Raw genomic sequence first — 19739 nt, forward strand, 5'->3', positions numbered from 1 at the left:
AGGATTTTAAAAAATATTTTCTTGAAATGACCTTTACACCCAGCACTCTACTCATTATCTTTAAGGAAGTTTAGAGCTGAAATGGAATTTTTCAGAATTCATGAAATATGGTAATTAAGGGATATTTCATCCAAACTATAAATTGTCTTCAGTGACTAAAACATTAAAATGAAGTAGTGGAGGAAAGAAGCAGAGCAGGGGAGCAAGGAGAGATACCAGGGGTAATATTTAATTCATTCTGAAATTATCAGCTTCAAACCCCATGCCTGGTACATAGTAGACACAAAATATGCATTTCTGAAAGTGATCTGAACAACTTCGGTCAGAGGCAAGTTACCTAAAATAATGAGGTTGTAATAAAGATCCATTTTCTCAGAAGCCCAAGATAAAGATCAACCCTTCAAGTGTTCCTTTTCAATAACTTAAATGGACTCCTTTGCAACATCTCCATGCAAAGCCATGACATCACCCGTGGGGTTTGTGTCACTTATGTGAGCAATGTTTCAATTGTGCTGTTCCCAAACTGTAGCCAAAACAAGCTGTCTTATTCCCTGAGGCAGTGGCCAAGGCTTGGAAACCCTGAGTGTGTACACACACATAAATCTCAAGGGGAAGAATCATGTTTAAACCTTTAAAGAACTTAAACGCATTTAGACCTTCAAAGTTGTTTGGTTTTATGGTAACCTGGATAGGGTTATCCAGAGAAATGTGAACATTTAGGGAAGGAGATGTGCATGCATTTGCTTCATTAAAGGTGATGGCATTCTTTGAAGTATCCAGAGAGTTACAAAAGAAGACTCAGACTCACAAGACTCCTTCTCTAGATAGGAGTTCTCAGCAGTGAGAAGCATGTTTTACATCTGCATAGAGTCTCACGATCCTATTGAGAGAAACTGTAATCCATTACAATTGTGTAAAGACCCTTGCAGGGGAAAGGACCCTGAGTTGGGTCTGGAACTATCTCCCTCTATAGAGAGAGAGAGAGAGAGAAAGAGAGAGATTGGGAACCTGGAAAAAGGACGGGTTTATCGGAGGTGTTCAAACAAGTGTATGTTTTCCTTCCTTCCTTATATTTGACCATAACGTATGTTCCCATGCCTATATTCCTATATGATACCTACCTACCTACCTACCTACTTACCTATCTACAGGCTGAACTAGTTTACCTACCTGGTAAACATCAGACAGAACTGTTCATCTAAAGTTAGCCTGCAAAGAGACAAACGTCATATTATGGCCCCTGAATATCTCTGTGGCCTTATCACTTGTGACAACTCCTTAGTTTGCTTATTACAAGCTATTTGTGATTCCCTAAATACCTCATGCATTGTCAGGGCTCACACTTTTATCTTTGTTGTACCCTCTGCCCTAGTGCTTTTTCCTAACTTCTCTGCCTAAAGGATTGCCAGATAAAATAGGATACCTGGCACAATATAAATTTCAGATAAAAAAAAATTTGTTTTTTTAATATTGCATAAGATACACTCTATTTCTATTTGTTAATTCTGGCAACAGTATCAGCCTGGTTAATGCCCACTCACCTTTTCAAATGTTTCCTTGTCTATGCTGCTTCGCTAATCCTTTCTCCCCTTTCCCATGGAGTTTAGTAATTTGTTTTCGTATCTGCCTTGGTGGTCCTTTGTCCACGTTGCCTTTATAGTATTGTACTTACATGTTGTATTATAACATAACATCTGTATCTACATGTATCCTTACCTTCTTTTTCTCTTTCCCACTTATCACAAGACAATGTGTCCCTCTACCTTTCAAAGACCCAATCTCTCCACCTTTGTTCTCCATCCCATCTTTTGTAATACCTCTGTCAACAAGCCCCATATCTGTATTCCCAGCCTAGACTCTTCATTTGAGTTCCAGACCTGTATGTAAGATAGCCTACTTGAAACTTCTGCTTGGCTGTATCATAAGGATTTCAGGCTTAGTAGACGCAAAAGGGATCTCTTTCCCCACCACAGCAATTCTGCTTCCATTGACAGAGTGACTTAGGCCAGTATCCCCATTTTCCACCTACCCCTACTCATTCTCCAGGTCTTAGCCCTATTATCACTTCCTCAAGGAAAACCTCCTTTTTTTTGCCACACCAGATTGGGATCCATTCTCTTGTTATACACTCACCAGGTATCCTACACTTCTCCTTAATACCAGTTAGCACAACTCAAACAGTATATTTACTTGGGTGGTTATGCCTTTCACTTTTTAAGCCCTTTGAAGTGAGGATTATGTCTATTGTAGGCATTGCATCCTCATTGCCAAGATAGTGTTTGACTCAGAGCATGCTCTGTGAATATAAATTAGATTTCTGAATAAATGAGTGAGTGACAGTTTACTTGCATTCCTCCTTCTTTCCTTATGATGAGTCCTTCACAGATCTGATATTTTTGCTTTGGACATCATAAGGGTTAAAAATGCAGGCTTTGGAGTTCAACAGACATGGATTCAAGTCTAGTGCTACAACTAATATGACTGTAGTCAAACTACTTCCCCTCATTAAACCTCATTTTCTGCATTAGTATATGGGGGATAATAGTACATATCTCATAAGGTTTTTCTGAAGATGAAATAAAAGGCATTTTAAATTCTTGAGAATACTGGTGCATAGTTCATTAAATGTGAGCTATCTTTCTGATTTTATTATTTATTTTGTTAGAAATCCCTTGAGTCTCACCCAATTCCACTCCATTCTAGGTAAAAATGCAACTATATAACTATAATGTCAAATTATTTTAAAATTAAGAAAATTTATGAGTGGAAACAAAATTAAACAACAGAAGATATTCATCAAGATCTCTTTAGCAAGAGGTGAAGAGAGAAGACCTTTTCTAAAATTGAGGAACTCTCATTCTTTAAAAACTAATAATGTGTTCAGAATGGGGAGTTCAAGGGAAATAAATGATGTAACTTCTCCATAGTAACAACTCACATTTTCCCCATAACGTAAGAAGACTTGCTGAAGTAAGATATTGGCCATTTAAGGGCTTATTTCTCTGTAAAAGACGTGCAAAGAGTCAAGCTCAATGTTAATTATTTTGGGGGGCATTTTGCACTGTTTGAAATGCCATGCGTTGTTGAAATTCTCAAAAGCCTTACCAGAGCTATCAGTCCATGTGAGGCCTCAGACCCAACCGTAAACACATGAGAGGTTTTATTGCATTTAATAATTCTAAGTTGGCCCAAACCAGCTTTTATTCAAGATGGCTTTATGCTTCCATATATGGACTGCACCAGTCTGCGAAAATAAAGTGAGGAGGAAATAAGAAACCCTCAGTCTTATGTCTCCTTTTAAAGAAGAAGAGTTAGACGTGGGTCTAGAAATGGGTCAAAGTAGAGAACAAGACTTACCATTTGTATTTAGCAAGCACATCATGCACCAAGCTGGTTGGGAACTTTCATGAGTTCCTTGCTTAATCCTCATGATGATCCTAAACAACAAATATTGCTATTCTCATTTTAGAGATGGAGAAGCTACGTTTTGGAAAGATTAACCTCAAGACTGGCTAAATCATTGCAGGACCCAGTAAAAAGTGAAAATGCAAGGCTCCTTGTTCAAAAAATTACTGAGAATTGCAAGATGGCAATAGGAGAATATTCAACCAAGCCCAGGGCCTTTCTAAGTGCAGGGCTTTTTGCGACCACACGGGTCACGTGCCCATGAAGCTGGCCCTGGTTTAAGCAACCCATCTGGTGTCACAAAGCCAATAAAAGGTAGAGTCAAGGGTTAGTATTCAGCCATCTAAAATTTAAGCCATGGTTTTTGCTCCTCTGAAACTCCCAAGTCTGTTAGCCTTCCTCCGCCCCTGCCACCCCATTGACTCTGTTTAGCTGTGTACACTGCCCTTGCTCTATTTGACAGAAGAACTTCTGAATTTTCAAAATTTGATTTTTTTTTTCATGTAAAAGCTTTGGAGGTACATTGATGGCTGAATTGGGCAATATCCCAACTTCCTGTATTCACCCTGCTCTCTGATTTCCCAAGGTAGGTATTCACATCAGCCAGCTCCTCCTGTGTCCTGGGCATGAGTCAGAGATTGTCTTTGAGAATTAATCCCCACAGAAGACTTGCTCCTGGAAGTAGCCTCTTAGATAGTGACAGCTGATAAAAGACTTCTTGGGACTTGTGGTTGCCCAACCACAAGTGGAGGGACCGGACTGGGAGTTTGGGATTAGCAGATGCTAATGTTTATAGGATGGATAAACAACAAGGTCCTACTGAATAGCACAAGGAACTATATTCAAGATCCTGTGATAAGCCGTAATGGAAAAAAATATGAAAAAGAATATACATATGTATAACTGAGTCACTTTGCTGTACAGCAGAAATTAACACAACATTGGAAATCAACTATATACCTCAATAAAATTTTTTTAAAAAAGGACTTGTTAGGGGCTTTCCTGGTGGCACAGTGATTAAGAATCCGCCTGCCAATGCAGGGGGCACAGGTTCGAGCCCTCCAGGAAGATCCCACATGCCGCGGAGCAACTAAGCTCACGCACCACAACTACGGAGCCTGCGCTCTAGAGCCCGCGAACCACAACTACTGAAGCCCGTGCGCCTAGAGCCCGTGCTCTGCAACAAGAGAAGCCACCGCAATGAGAAGCCCACGCACCACATGGAAGAGTAGCCCCCGCTCACTGCAACTAGAGAAAGCCCGTGTGCAGCAATGAAGACCCAACGCAGCCAAAAATAAATGTAAATAAAATAAATAAATTAATTTTTTTAAAAAAAGGACTTGTTAGATGTTAGTCCCAACTGAAAACCACACATCTTTGAAACAGAAGTAATCCTAGTGATTACTTAATCCCATTTTTGTTTTGTGGTAGTTGTTTTGTATTATTTTAATTCCTTTTTGTCATAGGTATACTGAGACCCAGATGAATCAATAAGTAGCCCAAGGTAATACAGTAAATTAATGGCAAATCTGTGACTCGAATTCAAGTATTTTAAACAAGAGACGTGATTATTTGTAAAAAGTGAACAGTTGATATCTAAATTATCTTTTCCTTGGCTTGTAAAGCAGATTATTCAAGAGTCAGATATGTTTTTGGATTAACAGATAACCACTTGAAAGAGAGAAATTCCACTGTGCCTTACAGCCAAGACTGAGAGAAGACCAGGTCTCCCATTCCATGCCTCTCTCTCTGTGATAAAGAGATATACTGGCTGGGTCATCTTGGATCAGATGGGCACCCCTCAAAAACTGTAACATGCTACTTACATGCTTGAAATCTTAACTCAGGTAGCCTGTAGAATTTTATAGCTTTTTCAAGACAGTCTGATGTCTCTGAAATTTTCATTAACTGCTGTTTGGAAAAACTTCAGTTGCTGCAAAATAAACAGGAACAGAAAAAAGCAAGCTGTCTTCTGTTCCTGGGAAAAGTTAGTCATGCAAACAGCTCTGAACCCACAAGGGACTGTACAGTGCCAGGTGAAGAGTGGCTCACTGGATTTCTGAATATTTTGTCTATTGGGTAAGCGAAAACTGAGGCTGTTGAGGATATTTTAGTGTCCTTTGTAGGTACTACACTATTTGGAGCAATGTCTTGCCCCTGATGACTCTACCATAAAATCCTGACTACATTCTCATAAGCAACCTTGATATTATGAGATAGTAACAACAGGCACACAATAAGTTCATGTTGAGTTTCTTGTCAGATGCCAACTAACTGTGAATGTAGAAACTGATTATTTGGTTGTATCTAGTGGTCCATAAAATCTAGAGTAAACCTCCGGGACATCTAACTCAGATCAAGCCTCCTGGCAAACTTAAATGTCTCATAAATATTTATCTAGTTAATACTATGTCAGTCCATATGCCAGAATTCAGCTAGACAGTCCCGGACAATTTAGAGTTCATTTCTTTACTACTCCCAGTGCTTGATTTAGTTAAGAATTCCCAATGCCTCCAGGAAGCCCTCTTCTTGAACTCGGCATTCATCTGTACCATTCACTGGACCCTTGAATTCAAGACAGGGTTGGAAGATCATCCAGCCCAGTGTTTCATAATGTGAAGTATGTATACTACTAGTGATACACAAGGTGGTTTGGGGAAGTAAATCAATAAACTTAAAAAAACTAACAAGTAAACATTCAACCATACAGTGTGATAATCATTGTGATGAAGCCATAATCTAAACCCAGCATTAATCCATTATCACTCTAATCCAGACAACAAAATTGATTCAACATTGTAAAATCTATTAAGTTATTTTATCATATTGATATTAAAGGATAAAAATAAATCTCAGTAGATGCAGAAAAAATATTCAGTACAAGTTAACCTCTATTAGTGAATAACCATGTCAACTTTCAAGAAGCAATACTTTTTTTTCCTGTTGCCCCCCGCCCCAGATTTATTGAGGTATAATTGACAAAACTGTATATGTTTAAAGTGTACAAACTTGATTATTTGATACACACATACACTATGAATTGCGTATCACCTCAAATAGTTAACCTTTTGTTTTGCTGTGGTGAGATGCTTAGATCTACTCTATTAACTAATTTCAAGTATACAATACATTATTATTAACTTTAGTCACCATGCTGTACATTAGATCCCCAGAACTTAATTCATCTTATAACTGGAAATTTGTACCTGTGACCAGTATCTTCTCATTTTTCCCACCACCACCCTTCACACCCTGGCAACCACCATTCTACTTTATGTTTCTATGAGTTTGACTTTTTTTTCTCAGATTCCACAAGTAAGTGAGCTCATACAGTATTTGTCTTTCTCTCTCTGGTTTATTTCACTTAGCATAATGTCCTCCAGGTTCATCCATGTTGCAAATGGCAGGGTTTCTTCCTTTCTCATGGCTGAATGATATTCCATTATGTATATACTTTTAGTATGTTATATAAATATATAATTTTATATAATATATCAATATATTATCTTGTATATTATAAAATACATAAAATGTATCATTTTTTTCTTTATCCATTCATTAATTGACAGACACTTAGATTGTTTCCATATCTTGGCTATTACAAATAAAGTGCAATGAACATGGGAGTGCATGTATTTCTTGGAGTTACTGATTTTATTTCCTTCAGTTGTATATCCAGAAGTGGGATTGCTGGATCATGTAGTAGTTCTATTTTTAATATTTTGAGGAATGTACAGACTATTTTCCATAACAACTATATCAATTTTACATTCCCACCAACAGTGCACAAGAGTTCTCTTTTTTCCACAGCCTTGCCAACATTTATCTTTTGTTTTTTGTTTTTTTTTGTTTTCTGTTTTGATAAAAGCCTTCCTAACATGCATTTGGTGATTTCTCATTGTGGTTTTAATTTTCATGTTCCTGATGATTAATTATGTTGAGCACATTTTCATGTACTTTTTGGCCATTTGTATGTCTTCTTTGGAAAAATATCTATTCCAGTCCTTTGCACATTTTAAAATTGTATTATTATTATTATTATTTTGCTACTGAGTTGTATGGGTTCCTTATGTATTTTGGAAATCAACCCCTTATCATATGTATGGTTTGCAATTATTTTCTCCCATTCCATAGGTTACCTTTTCACTCAATTGACTAGTTTCCTTTGCTGTGCAGAAGTTTTCCTAAGAAGCAAATCCACTTAGCCTGACAGAATACTGTATCACTCAGGGCAGGTTAGGTTATATATGGCATGGTGACAAACAGCCCCCAAATCTCTGTGGCTCAAAACAACAAGGATTTATTTCTCATTCACACTAAATATCCATTAGGGATCAGTAGGGATCTCTGCTAATTGTACATCCTTGGGGACCCAGGCAAGGAAGCAGCAACTTTTGGGCATTACTAGTCACCATGCTAAAGGGAAAGAGCTCTGGAGAGTCTTGAAAGGGCAAGTAACTGCTCTGACCAGAAGGAAACACTTTTTTCTGCTCACTACTCACTAACCAGAGTTAGTCGTATGCTCTAGAGGAGGCCAGGAAGTTTATCCCAGAAGACAAAGAACACTATATATTTGGCAAATAGCACTAAGGTATCATGCAGGAATCTACAAAAATTATATAGCTACCTTCATGCTTAATGCCACAACATTAAAATATAACTTTGCCCATGAAACCAAGAACCAGACAAGATTCAATGATATACTGGCGAGCCTAGTCATCTCAGAAAGGCAACATTAATTAACTAGAAATCAAATTAAACTAGTAAATAAGAAAAAAAATGCTCATCATACATTCTATATATGAAATAAAAAAGGGACAAACATAGGTATAAAATTAATAAGAAAGTATAAGACACTTGCTTAATATAAAATTAATAATGATACCCAAGTGTTTTCTTGTCTCAGGAACAGTTAGACAATTCAATTAAAAATATTATTTTCTAATAACAAATAGACAAGTTCCCTAGAAATGAATCTATCAAATGATGTGTTGGACATTTTGTGTAGAGAGTTTTAAAAAAAGTTTGTATTAAACGAGATTTTTAAAAGTCCTAAATAAGTGGATCAATATGACATATTCATAGATAGAAATACTCAAGCCAATAAAGATATTAATTCTCCCCCAAACTGATAGACAAAATTAATACAATACCAATCAACATCTCTGAAGGATTTTCTCTCTTTTTTGTCAAATTGACAAGATAATTCTGAAATTTATATTAAAGGGCTAACAGAAGCTAAGCCACTCCTGAAGAAGACAAATGAGAGAGGAACTTGCTAGGGCATATAGTAAGACTTATTTGAAGTCATATAATTAAAGCACTGTAGCTTGCTCGGATATAGATATGTAAACTAATGAAATCAAGCAGAAAGCTAAGCAATGGGACAGGCATTGATATAAACAGTGTATGACAAAAATGACATTGCAGAACAACGGAGGAATGGATCTGGCCACTGGTAAAATAAAAGAACATATTTCTTTATACTACCTGTAAAAATCAATTAAAAACTTTATAAAGTTTTAGAAAAGAGGAATATATATGTGATCTTGAAGTATGAAAATAAGAAAAAAGATACATAAATACAAATCAAAAATGGAAAAATTGATAAAGCTAATTACATTTTAAAATTAAGAATCTCTATCAGAAAACATCATAAAGAGAGTAAAAATATAAGCCCCAAATTGGAAAAGGTATCTCTGACATTTAGCAACAATAAAAAAGTGTTATTATCTAGAATATATAAAGTATAGATCATGCACCACATATAAAAGTGAACAGAGATGTGGACAGACACCATGAAAGCAGAAACACAAATATACATTTGAAAAAATGCTCAATCTCATTAATTAAAAAGGAGATAAGATAACTATTTAATACCCTTGAGACTAGTGAAAAAAGAAAGTCTAAAAATACTGATTGTTGTAAAGGGTATAGAGCAATAGTAACTCTCATATCTGGCTGATGGAATATAAATTAATCCAAAATATTGAAAATAAATTGACATTTAGTTACTAAACTTCAAAAACCTTAAATGTAGCAATTATATTCCTAGGAGTATTTCCTAGAGAAGCTTGCACATGTATGTCAGGAGACATTCTATAAGCATGACTCTAGCAACACTGATTTTACTAGCAAAAAACTTGAAAAATATCAAATTCCCATAATCAGTAGAATGGATGCATTGTAACATAGTTATTACACTAGAATACAATACAGCAGAAAGAAAATGAACTACAATGCAAAAAATCAATATAGATTCATTTCAAGGCGTAAGCTTAATTGAAAGCAGTAATTTATGAGGAAAATATATGTAGTATGATTCCATCTATGTAAAGGTATAAAACAGGCACAATAAACAGAGGGATATACTGGTAGGAAAATCTGTACAGAAAAACAAGGAGTAGTTAACACAAAATTCAGAATAGTGGACACCTCTGGAGGTTGGGAGAGAGACAGATAATGAAATACACATAGGAAAAGGCACATAGGCAGCTTCAAAGGTTCTGTAATGTATTTCTGAAGCTGGATGGAGTATACATGGTTCTTTGTTCCTATCTATCTATCTATCTATCATCTATCTACATACATTAGATATATTTATATATATATATATGTATATACACATAATATAGAATATTTCATACGAAAAATAAATGCAAATTGACTAGGAGCTTTCCAACAAATAGAAAAATGAAAGAGGAAAATTCAGAGAAAAACAGCATGGACAAAGGCATTAACATGTGAAAAACAGGTATGTATTGATGTATTTTTGAAAAGTGACACCTAATTCACATATTCGACCTTGAGGCTGGAGAAAGTTTCAGAGTCAACTGAAAAAACAAGTGAAAGCACTGCTGCTCAGATCTCTGACCCTTTTGGAGTAGGAAATTGGAGATGCACGTCCTTGTCTTGTTTCCCCTTTCTGAGATATCTAAGCACCTGTTAGTTACAATCTACCTTCTACTCTCAGGGGAAAGGGAACCTCTTAAGAGGAGTTGGAAGCGGGCTGAAGTCCTGGGAGCTGTGGTTTGTTTGGGGGAAGAACATGCAGCGAGATAAAGAATGGCTAGCTCAGGTTGGCATTAATGATGTGTCGCTGGCGCTTACTGCAATGCTTGGCATGCAGTTATTCTCAATAAATATTTGGAGAAAGAATGAATGGAGACTTTGACAGTGAGGAGTCCTGGTAACATGCCTCCTTTGTTAATGTTGTCTTGTTCTCTTTTCTTTTTTTGGCTATTCTCACAGTGGCTAGAGAAACTTTATAACTTTTTCCCCTTTCCTTTTCAGTAGCCGGTAAGGGTGGGAAGACCTAAAGAGGTCCAAGACAAACTGCGAATGGCCTTGATTTCCAGTGGTCCTCACAAAGTGCTGACAGATGTCTGACATGGGAGCAAGATTGGAGACGCTGTCAGCTGAGGCCAAGAGCCAACCTCCTTTTCTGAGGAAATCTCCATAGATGGTGATGGATAAGACGCCACTGCATGTCAATTCTGTGCTTTTTCTTTCCTCCTCTTTACCACTCATTTCTCCAGGGCACATCTCCTTCCATCCCCTACCTGATCATTTTCCTTTCCTTACGCTTCTTAAAGGAGTGCTTTACATGCCTTTGCTTTGGTTAATTTCTTCTTGTACTCTTTGGACCATTATTTCTCCTCACGGCCAGGAGGATACACAAGAAACTGGGGGCATGGTTGAGGCAACATAACTTGATTATAAATTTCATTGTTTTGAGAGTTCAAGTTTTCCTCCCATAGTGTAATTTCTATCTAGATTTAATTTCTTCTCATTTTTGAATTTTTTAATAATTTTTCTTTGGCAGAAATATAATGCAAATTCACTATAAATGAAATGTAGAGAGATATAAAAGAGAAAAAAGAATTCTAAAAATCACCCAGAGATAACAGTCATTCCATGTATTTTGGGGAATACTGTTCTAGTCTCTCTCTGTTTGATTTTTACTATTCATTTTTCTTTTGGAAATTAAGGGCACCACTCATTCAATGTCCTTCCTTTCCAGGTTATAACGAACATTGGGAAGAAGCACAGGAAGTAAAATATGGAGATAGTAGTAATAGAGACAATAATTTTTAACATGTGGGGCTCCTCTATAAGGTAGAATTGAAGAGGGGTCCTCCTATAACCTGTCCACCAAACCTGTTATCTACTGTGGGGAGAATTACATCTGACTGTGCTCACCTAGCTAGCTGCCTGGAAAATGGTATCCACCTCACAAACAAAGAATGGACAGCTGAGGAAAAGGGTGAATAGTGGTACTATGGGCTCGTCTATAGGGGGCTGACCCTAAGCCTATCTCCAGGTGTTCTTAGACTTGAAATCAGGTAAACCAAAGAGAAACCCAAGCTCTTCTTCAAAATCTGTGAGGCAGAGAAAGGTGACTGCCTACTTCCAAAGGTTTGTACAAAACAGCCTCTCCCACCAGTGTAAATTTCAGTTTGTATCAGGAAGGATCAAATGAGGAAAACAGAAGCCATACTAATCATTTTAACAGAGAGATTTAATAGAGGGAATTGGAGAAGTAAAAAGTAAAACTAGGTAAATAAGTAAGTAAATAAATAAGGCAAGAAAAAAGTAACTTTAGGAAGCAGGTACTAGAGTGGGAAGAACAAAGAGAAGAGGCTGAGATTATCCCATCCTAGGAGCAGAGAGGAGTGATCTTGCAGGTTCTGGCCAGCAGGTACTGGGATATCAGGAGCTTGGAGAAGGAGCTTCTAGAGCTATGACTCAGATCTCCAAGAACAGAGTCTGGCTGGAGCTGGTCTTTCTCAGGGTACATGATGAAACTGGCTCTGTGTGGGGAAAATACGGAAGCTAGAACTTTGCCATTACTTGGGTGAGGGGTCATTGCTAGAGCTAGGCTAATGAGAAAAGTAAGTAATCCGGAAGGAATAAGTGCCTCCTCAGACCAAGGCTGTTTCTAGAGCCTAATGGGAGGAGAAGTGGCAAAGGCGAGATATGGTTTGCAAAGTCCAGACCCCAGACTCACAGTTCAGAGTGTAGATGGATGCCAAGGTCAGTGTTGTAGCCACTCTGCAGAGACAGGATGGACCCTCACCCCAAATTTGGTTTCGATGTAAAGACTGATGGCCCCATGCACATTAAGAAGGTATGGAAAGATTTCTTACTCACAGAATTAAGTTTTCTGGGGAGAGCAGAGCATGATCCCAGGCTGATCTGAAAATGAACTTGAGAGTGCAGAAAAAGGGGACTGACTTGGGTTGTTAATGTGAGCAAGGGGTGAGCTGGAGTGAGGGCTCCCCTGTGTGGACAGGGGCTTGCATGGTTTGAATCTTCCACTGGCCCCGAAGGAGGGAACACCAGGCTTTCTCATCACCCTGCTCAGATGTGGGACAGAAGGGGAAAAGGGAAGATTGAGACTTAAAAGCCATCAGCAGTCAAGCATTAAAAAGTGGAGTCAGACTCTTTATTACACTCAGAAGACAGAACAGAGACTTTTCCTCCTGAAAAGGCTGAAAGTGCTCCTGTTGGCATTCTCCAAGGGGAGAACATTTATGGGGAACTGGTGGAATGGGGGAAAGGGAAGATTCTGTCTTTCTGTTCCTAACCTGAGTTACCAACCTGAGTTCTAGCTGTACACTGCATCTAGAAGCTTCCATTTCTTACCTAACAATATAGTCTGAACATATTACCAGATTATTCACTGTTCTTATAAAACAGTTTCTGATAGCTGCATGCTATTCTCTCTTTGGGTATTTGAATAAACTATGCTTTATATTATATCTGTTCTAAACTGATGGACATTTAGGTTGTTCCTGGATTTCCTTATATTTTTGAAATATGTATTCTATGCTGAGAAGTCACTGCTCCAGTCCCCAAGGATCCACCGAGTCCTTATTAGGCACTTGGCACAGGATAAGAAGTGAAAAACAAAAAACAGCCTCTGCTCTCCAGACGAAATGACCCCATACAAACAGGACTGTGCTGTTACACCCAAAGGCAGGCGAAAACAACCAGGGGAAGCATAAGGTCACATTTTTTCTTTTTATTTCTTTTTAATTAAAGGATAAATCATGAATACATTCTCATTCAAAAAACTTCATCAAAATACATAGGTGGAAAAGCATAAATATCATCTGATTTTTGCAACCCTGACTACCCATCCTTCTAAGCTTTTTTGTGGTGTGAAAAAAGTACACACACACACAGACACACACACACACATATACAGATACAGAATACACAGTACATATTCATATAATCTGGAGGTTCTTTGGATATGAGGAGGACCAGAAAATAGAAAAATAGAAAGATAGGTGCATAGATTATACAGAGTTCTGGCATTTAAACTCTTTCCAGTTAATATGATATTTTAGAAATGCTCTGTTCTTTGTAAAGACTGCACTGTTCTCACAGGAAGAATCCTTGGGGATTAATGTAACCTTTCCTCCACTATTAGACATTCGGTTTTTCCATTTTTAATAATTACAAAAATGCTACAATATAAGAGCATTTTTATACACATATCTGTATGCAAATGTGAAAATAAATCTGAGCATAGTATCCTAGAAATAAAATTGTTGGAAGAAAGGATATGCAAGTTAATTTTTTTCTATAGATTCTTCCTCTCAAAAAGAGCACTGATTTAAATTCTCTGCAAGTGTTCCTCTTTCAACATTATTTTGCTATGATTGGTTACTTTTGATATTTTTAAATATTACCATTCTAATCAGAAAAATCTCCCATTGTACTGTTATATTTTTAGCTCTTTAAACACATAGACTTATTAACCTTAAAGATCTTATTTACTGGAGATTAGGAGCGAAGATCGTGGAGTAGAAACACGTGCTCTCACTCCCTCTTGCGAGAGCACCAGAATCACAACTAGCTGCTGGACAATCAGTGACAGGAAGACACTGGAACTCACCAAAAAAGACACCCCACATCCAAAGACAAAGGAGAAACCACAATGAGATGGTAGGAGGGGCGCAATCACAGTAAAATCAAATCCCATAACTGCTGGGTGGGTGACTCACAGACTGGAGAACACTTATACCACAGAAGTCCACCCACTGGAGTGCAGGTTCTGAGCCCCATATCAGGTCCCCAACCTGGAGTTCCGGCACCGGGAGGAGGAATTCCTAGAGAATCAGACTTTGAAGGCTAGTGGGATTTAATTGCAGGACTTTGACAGGACTGGGGAAAACAGAGACTCCACTCTTGGAGGGCACACACAAAGTAGTGTGTGCATTGGGACCCCAGGGAAGGAGCAGTGACCCCGGGGAAGACTGAACCAGACCTACCTGCTAGTGTTGGAGGGTCTCCTGCAGAGGCAGGCAGTGGCTGTGGCTCACCGTGGGGTCAAGGACACTGGCAGCAGAAGTTCTGGGAAGTAGTCCATGGCGTGAGCCCTCCCAGAGTCCACCATTAGCCCCACCAAAGAGCCCAGGTAGGCTCCAGTGTTGGGTTACCACAGGCGAAAAAACCAACAGGGAGGAAAGCCAACCCCACCCATCAGCAGTCAAGCAGATCAAAGTTTTACTGAGCTCTGCCCACCAGAGCAACTGTCAGTTCTACCCACCACCAGTCCCTCCCATCAGGAAAATTGCACAAGCCTCTGAGATAGCCTCATCCACCAGAAGGCAGACAGCAGAAGCAAGAAGAGGTACAATCCTGCAGCCTGTGGAACAAAAACCACATTCACAGAAAGATAGACAACATGAAAAGGCAGAGGTCTATGTACCCGATGAAGGAACAAGATAAAACCCCAGAAAAACAACTAAATGAAGTGGAGATAGGCAACCTTCCAGAAAAAGAATTCAGAATAATGATAGTGAAGATGATCCAGGACCTTGGAAAAAGAATGGAGGCAAAGATCGAGAAAATGCAAGAAATGTTTAACAAAGACCTAGAAGAATTAAAGAACAAACAAATAGAGATGAACAATACAATAACTGAAATGAAAACTACACTAGAAGGAATCAATAGCAGAATAACTGAGGCAGAAGAACGGAAAGTGACCTGGAAGACAGAATGGTGGAATTCACTGCTGTGGAACAGAATAAAGAAAAAAGAATGAAAACAAATGAAGACAGCCTAAGAGACCTCTGGGACAACATTAAACACAACAACATTCGCATTATAGGGGTCCCAGAAGGAGAAGAGAGAGAGAAAGGACCCGAAAAAATATTTGAAGAGATTATAGTCGAAAACTTCCCTAACACGGGAAAGGAAATAGCCACCCAAGTCCAGGAAGCACAGAGACTCTCATACAGGATAAACCCAAGGAGAAACATGCTGAGACACATAGTAATCAAATGGGCAAAAATTAAAGACAAAGAGAAATTATTGAAAGTAGCAAGGGAGAAACGACAAATAACATACAAGGGAACTCCCATAAGGTTAACAGCTGATTTCTCAGCTGAAACTGTACAAGCCAGAAGGGAGTGGCATGATATACTTAAAGTGATGAAAGGGAAGAACCTACAACCAAGATTACTCTACCCAGCAAGGATCTCATTCAGATTTGATGGAGAAATCAAAAGCTTTACAGACAAGCAAAAGCTAAGAGAATTCAGCACCACCAAACCAGCTTTACAACAATTGCAAAAGGAACTTCTCTAACTGGGAAACATAAGCAAGAAAAGGACCTACAAAAACAAACCCAAAACAATTAAGAAAATGGTCATAGGAACATACATATCGATAATTACCTTAAACATGAATGGATTAAATGCTCCAACCAAAAGACACAGGCTTGCTGAATGGATACAAAAACAAAACCCCTATATATGCTGTCTACAAGAGACCCTCTTCAGACCTAGGGACACATACAGACTGAAAGTGAGGGGATGGAAAAACATATTCCATGCAAATGGAAATCAAAAAAAGCTGGAGTAGCAATACTCATATCACATAAAATAGACTTTAACATAAAGAATGTTACAAGAGACAAGGAAGGACACTACATAATGACCAAGGGATCAATCCAAGAAGAAGATAAAACAATTATAAATATATATGCACCCAACATAGGAACACCTCAATACATAAGGCAACTGCTAACAGCTATAAAAGAGGAAATAGACAGTAACACAATAATAGTGGGGGACTTTAACACCTCACTTACACCAATGGACAGATCATCCAAAATGAAAACAAATAAGGAAACAGAAGCCTTAAATTACACAATAGACCAGATAGATTTAATTGATATTTACAGGACATTCCATCCAAAAACAGCAGATTACACTTTCTTCTCAAGTGTGCATGGAACATTCTCCAGGAGAGATCACATCCTGGGTCACAAATCAAGCCTCAGTAAATTCAAGAAAATTGAAATCATATCAAGCATCTTTTCTGACCACAATGCTATGAGATTAGAAATGAATTACAGGGAAAAAACGTAAAAAACACAAACACATGGAGGATAAAAAATACGTTATTAAATAACCAAGAGATCACTGAAGAAACCAAAGAGGAAATCAAAAAATACCTAGAGACAAATGACAATGAAAACACGATGATCCAAAACCTATGGGATGCAGCAAAAGCAGTTCTAAGAGGGAATTTTATAGCTATACAAGCCTACCTCAAGAAACAAGAAAAATCTCAAATAAACAATCTAACCTTACACCTAAAGGAACTAGATAAAAAAGAATAAACAAAACCCAAAGTGAGCAGAAGGAAAGCAATCATAAAGATCAGAGCAGAAATAAATGAATTAGAAACAGAGAAAACAATAGCAAAGATCAATAAAACTAAAAGTTGGTTCTTTGAGAAGATAAACAAAATTGATAAACCATTGGCCAGACTCATCAAGAAAAAGAGGGAGAGGACTCAAATCAATAAAATTAGAAATGAAAAAGGAGGCGTTACAACAGACACCACAGAAATACAAAGCATCATAAGAGACTACTACAAGCAACTCTATGCAAATAAAATGGACAACTTGGAAGAAATGGACAAATTCTTAGAAAGGTGCAACCTTTCAAGACTGAACCAGGAAGAAATAGAAAATTTGAACAGACCAATCACAAGTAATGAAATTGAAACTGTGATTAAAAATCTTCCAACAAACAAAAGTCCAGGACAAGATGGCTTCACAGGTGAATTCTATCAAACATTTAGAGAAGAGCTAACACCCATCTTTCTCAAACTCTTCCAAAACATTGCAGAGGAAGGAACACTCTCAAACTCACTCTATGAGGCCACCATCACCCTGATACCAAAACCAGACAAAGATACTACAAAAAAAGAAAATTACAGACCAATATCACTGATGAATATAGATGCAAAAATCCTCAACAAAATACTAGCAAACAGAATCCAACAACACATTAAAAGGATCATACACCATGATCAAGTGGGATTTATCCCAGGGATGCAAGGATTCTTCAATATACGTAAATCAATCAATGTCATAAACCATATTAACAAAGTGAAGAAAAAAAACCATATGATCATCTCAATATATGCAGAAAAAGCTTTTGACAAAATTTAACACCCATTTATGATAAAAACTCTCCAGAAAGTGGGCATAGAGGGAACCTACCTCAACATAATAAAAGCCATATACGACAAACCCACAGCAAACATCATTCTCAATGCTGAAAAACAGAAATCATTTCCTCTAAGATCAGGGACAAGACAGGGATGTCCACTCTCACCACAATTATTCAACATAGTTTTGGAAGTCCTAGCCATGGCAATCAGAGAAGAAAAAGAAATAAAATGAATACAAATTGGAAAAGAAGAAGTAAAACTGCCACTGTTTGCAGATGACATGACACTATACATAGAGAATCCTAAAGATGTCACCAGAAAACTACTAGAACTAATCAATGAATTTGGTAAAGTTGCAGGATAAAAAATTAATGCACAGAAATCTCTTAGATTGCTATACACTATTGATGAAAAGTCTGAAAGAGAAATTAAGGAAACACTCCCATTTACCATTGCAACAAATGAATAAAATACCTAGGAATAAACCTACCTAGGGAGACAAAAGACCTGTATGCAGAAAACTATAAGACACTGACGAAAGAAATTAAAGATGATACAAACAGATGGAGAGATATACCATGTTCTTGGATTGGAAGAATCAATATTGTGAAAATGACTATACTACGCCAAGCAATCTACAGATTCAATGCAATCCCTATCAAATTACCAATGGCATTTTTTATGGAACTAGAACAAAAAATCTTAAAATTTGTATGGAGACACAAAATACCCTGAATAGCCAAAGCAGTCTTGAGGGAAAAAAATGGAGCGGGAGGAATTAGACTCCTTGACTTCAGACTATACTACAAAGCTACAGTAATCAAGACAATATGGTACTGGCACAAAAACAGAAACATAGATCAAAGGAACAAGATAGAAAGCCCAGAGATAAACCCACGCACCTATGGTCAACTAATGTATGACAAAGGAGGCAAGGCTATACAATGGAGAAAAGACAGTCTCTTCAATAAGTGGTGCTGGGAAAACTGGACAGCTACATGTAAAAGAATGAAATTAGAACACTCCCTAACACCATACCCAAAAATAAACTCAAAATGGATTCGAGACTTAAATTTAAGACCGGACACTGTAAAACTCTTAGAGGAAAACATAGGAAGAACACTCTTTGACATAAATCACAGCAAGATCTTTTTTGATCCACCTCCTAGAGTAATGGAAATAAAAACAAAAATAAAGAAATGGGACCTAATGAAACTTCAAAGCTTTTGCACAGTAAAGGAAAACATAAACAAGACGAAAAGAGAACCCTCAGAATGGGAGAAAATATTTGCAAATGAATCAACGGATAAAGGATTAATCTCCAAAATATATAAACAGCTCATTCAGCTCAATATTAAGGAAACAAACACCCTAATCCAAAAATGGGCAGAAGACCTAAATAGACATTTCTCCAAAGAAGACATACAGACGGCCAAGAAGAACATGAAAAGCTGCTCAACATCACGAATTATTAGAGAAATGCAAATCAAAACTACAATGAGGTATCACCTCACACTGGTTATAATGGGCATCATCAGAAAATCTACAAACAACAAATGCTGGAGAGGGTGTGGAGAAAAGGGAACCCTCTTGCACTGTTGGTGGGAATGTAAATTGATACAGCTAATATGGAGAACAGTATGGAGGTTCCTTAAAAAACTACAAATAGAATTACCATATGATCCAGCAATCCCACTACTGGGCATATACCCAGAGAAAACCATAATTGAAAGAGTCACATGCACCCTAATGTTCATTGCAGCACTATTTACAATAGCCAGGTCATGGAAGCAACCTAAATGCCCATTGACAGATGAATGGACAAAGGAGGTATGGTACATATATAC

General features: G+C 37.6%; 1 long non-coding RNA gene across 2 annotated transcripts in view; it reads right to left on the reverse strand.

The window, feature by feature from the left end:
• LOC309633436 overlaps positions 1 to 19739 on the reverse strand; it is a 360009-nt gene that overhangs the window by 80228 nt on the left and 260042 nt on the right. The window lies entirely within an intron of this gene.

The sequence above is a fragment of the Balaenoptera borealis genome (assembly GCF_965194805.1).
Source record: "Balaenoptera borealis genome assembly, chromosome: 8".
Taxonomy (NCBI): Eukaryota; Metazoa; Chordata; class Mammalia; order Artiodactyla; family Balaenopteridae; genus Balaenoptera; species Balaenoptera borealis.